The following is a 3,664-nucleotide window of genomic DNA, read 5'->3' on the forward strand; positions in this document are numbered from 1 at the left end:
CGGGTTCACGCCATTCTCCTGCCTCAGCCTCCCGAGTGGCAGGGACTAGAGGCGCCCGCCACCGCGCCCGGCTAATTTTTTTTGTATTTTTAGTAGAGACGGGGTTTCACCGTGTTAGCCAGGATGATCTCGATCTCCTGACCTCGTGATCCCAAAGTGCTGGGATTACAGGCTTGAGCCACCGCGCCCGGCCTTCGTAGTGATACTTTTAATAGCCAACTTGATGCTCTCAGCAACGCTGCAAAAACTATACTGCAGTTGTTAGTACTGCATTATCTAAGAGGCTCAGAAAAGCAAAAGTCACAGGACTAGTAAGTGGTAGAACTGGGAATCCAACCTAGGTCTAACTGACTCCAAAGCCCTTACCCTAGGTTTGAAAGAAATAGCACCCCATTTTGCAGAAGAGAAAACTTAGGCCAAATGGGGTGCACTGACTCACTTAAGATGATCCAGCTAATTAGTTCTTAGCAGACCTGAGACTGGAATCCATATAATCAATCCAAGTAATCTAACTAGAACCCAGGTACTCTACTGCAGTGAACAATTTGGAATGCCTACTTTGGACAAGCTAAGTGGTCAGGGATTTAAAAACCCCTATCCTAGCCCAATCAGCATAAGGCTACCAGGGACAAATCTGTAATCTGACATAGTCAGGCTTTGACCCATTGCAATATGAGAGACTGCACACCAGAGAAACCATGGGCATTTCATCAAACAGAAAAACATAGAGTCATTTATAGGATTGGAGAGAAGAGTGGAGTTTAGGTGAATTTTAAACAAAGCAGTGTTTTTGGTAAGCTCAAAGCAAAGCAGTACTGTCATTTGGGGTCACCATCAGGTCTGAACTGCAAAGTGAACCCAGAGTTGTGTTTCCTTGGGAACCACAAAATAAAGATAGATGTGGAATGTTGTGTCCAGATACCCTTTATCTGAAGCTCCGCACCTGGGTTGGAAATTGAGGCTGCTTCTCTGTGTCAAAGAAACTTATGTCCTCCAGATGCATGTGGGATGTTTCATTCTTACTGATATGATTTCAAGCAGAAGAGTTTCTGATAATCTACGATTTTAGGGAACAAAGTCTCTCAGTGAATAAAAAAGTGGTAGTCACTGAAATAAAAACATCTTTACCACTTTACAGCTGCAATATGTCCACCAAAGAAATATTGTTCTCTGTTAAATTTGCATCTGGTTTTATCTGTGTGTTATTCCAGCCTGATGAATGGCTGGATTTTTGTTTTCTGAGTCCAAAATAATTCTTGCTTTCTGAACTGGTAACATTTAGTTCCTTCCTTCAGGCACTCACGGTGTATGGGATAGCCACAAATGACTAGAAAATATCAGTATCAGAAAATATCAGTACAGGCCTCTAATAAAGGTAAATCCAAGTGGAGGTAACACCGTCGGCAAAGATGAGCAGGCAGGAAGTTTTATGAGAACCCATGAGTAGCCCTTTGTGGTTGAAGTTTAGGGTAGGGAAGTACAGGGGAATTGTGGAAGATAATACCCAGAAGGTAAATTGGGGCCCAATTTTGGAGGTCCTGAATATTGGACTAAGACTTGTACTTAATTCAGAAAGTGACTGAGAAAGAATTGAGGTTTCTGAGCAAGGCAATCCCCTTTTGGAATTCATCTTTAAAAAGGTGAATCTAGAGTAATTGTTCAAAGAGAGGTCTGATTGTTTGCTTGATTTTTTTTTTCTCTCATTGAAGTAGAAGAAACTGGAGCTTATATGTAGGTCGAGCAGAAAAACTACTGGTGAAATCAATACTGAAGAGGCAAGAGGCCGGGTGCGGTGGCTCACGCCTGTAATCCCAACACTTTGGGAGGCCAAGGTGGGTGGATCACCTGAGGTCAGGAGTTTGAGACCAGCCTGGCCAACATGATGAAACTCCATCTCTACTAAAAATACATGACTAGGCATGGTGGCCAGCGCCTGTAATCCCAGCTACTCAGGAGGCTGAGGCAGGAGAATCACTTGAACCCAGGAGGCAGAGGTTGCAGTGAGCCGAGATTGTGCCATTGCACTCCAGCCTGGGAAACAAGAGCGAAACTCTGTCTCACATACACACAAAAAAGAGGCAAGAAAAGGAGGGGATAACTAATAGAGTAAAATAATTGAGAGGAGAGAAATGAGATTCAAAACACAAACTAACCTCAGACACCTCTTCCTCTGATACAGGAAAAAACGGGTTGAAGGATGGCAGTCTGGTTGGAAGGAGACATGTCACGAAACTGCCTCTGCAAAGCAAACGTATTGGCTTTACTTAAAGTACATACAGGTTTATTTGGGAGACCTGGGGAGCGAGTGGGAGGGGGTGGGAGGGAGCAAGGAATTGGGGGGAATTGGGAGTTATAAGAGGGCTGCAGTACATCCATGTTACCACTTGGTGTCGCCACTGACCGATGACAGCTTGGAGGGCTCCAGTTGGGGACCAAATCTCCCCCTCCCCCCAAAAAATGTGCATTTCGAAAAAAGAACATTTTATCTTTTGCGAATTGCAAAACAAAACAGAGAGTGAGCTCCAGAATCAGACTGCCTGGGCTCAAAGCCAACCACACTCAGACGCTTACTAGCTGTGTCACCTTGTTCAAGTTATCTAACATCACTGTTTCAGGTTTCTTACCTATAAAATGGGATAATAGGAGTAAATGTATTAACAGATGTAGAACAGTTAGAACAGATTAAGCACTCAGTAAATGCTAGCTTGTATTACTATTGATAATGATAATGATGATAATGAACAAGTCTCCTTCGGCCTTTGGATCCCCAAGTTTTTCAGAAGCTATTTGTGTGGTGAGTATAAATGCCTATACAATACCTTCCCAAGCGAAGTGGTGAGAGTTTGGTACTAATGTGGCAAAATTAGCAGTTCAATCAAGAGGTACAGATTCTGACTGTTAACTTGTTTTCTTTCCCATGGTTCAGACCACTGTCTACAGAAATCCAGCCAGGTGTCCCATGTGTTTGTGCCCATGGTCATGAGTGGGTTTGGCCAAGAGAGTGAAGATAGATCAACATAATGAGTCCTCTGCTCTCCTCCCCCTACCCTGGAAAAAACTGAAAAGGTGTTCCCACCCCACCTCCCATGACGGTCAACAAACTGTTAACAGGTCAAGAGCCATTTCAGGTCTTATAGAGCAAAGAGTAAATACATTGTGATCTTAAAGCTTATTTAAAAAAAAAAAACAGGGAATTTCTCTGTATAATAAAAGGTAACACTTTAGACTTAATATTGCGAAAGAAAAACCTTTAGAACAATAGATCACAGTGACACCTAAACTATCATGTCTAAATGCAGCTTTAACTTTCATTTTAAAATTGGCATTGCAAATAGAGACAGATAGTTAGATGAATACGTAGCCATGTAGAGTAGTGAGTGTTTCTTGTATGGTTCTTATTTATTTGTTTCAGATTTTTTGAGCCCTTACTATTATGCTAGCCATTGTGCTAGCCGCTAGAAATACTGACTTTAAAGTAAAATTTCCTGAGTGCCTAAGAAATGCCTGGGATAGTTCTAGAAAAAAAAAAATGGAGCAGGATAAAAGAAAATGAACAAAGTTCTCTAGCTCAGGGGATCTATCAAAACAGTAGGTTAGGAAATCCTGATAACAAAGTGATCCGAAGTCATTTGTAGTTGCCCTGTGCCTGGAGAGCAGTGTATCA

This window comes from Colobus angolensis, unplaced genomic scaffold (assembly GCF_000951035.1).
Source record: "Colobus angolensis palliatus isolate OR3802 unplaced genomic scaffold, Cang.pa_1.0 Scaffold252, whole genome shotgun sequence".
In the NCBI taxonomy this organism is placed as follows: domain Eukaryota; kingdom Metazoa; phylum Chordata; class Mammalia; order Primates; family Cercopithecidae; genus Colobus; species Colobus angolensis.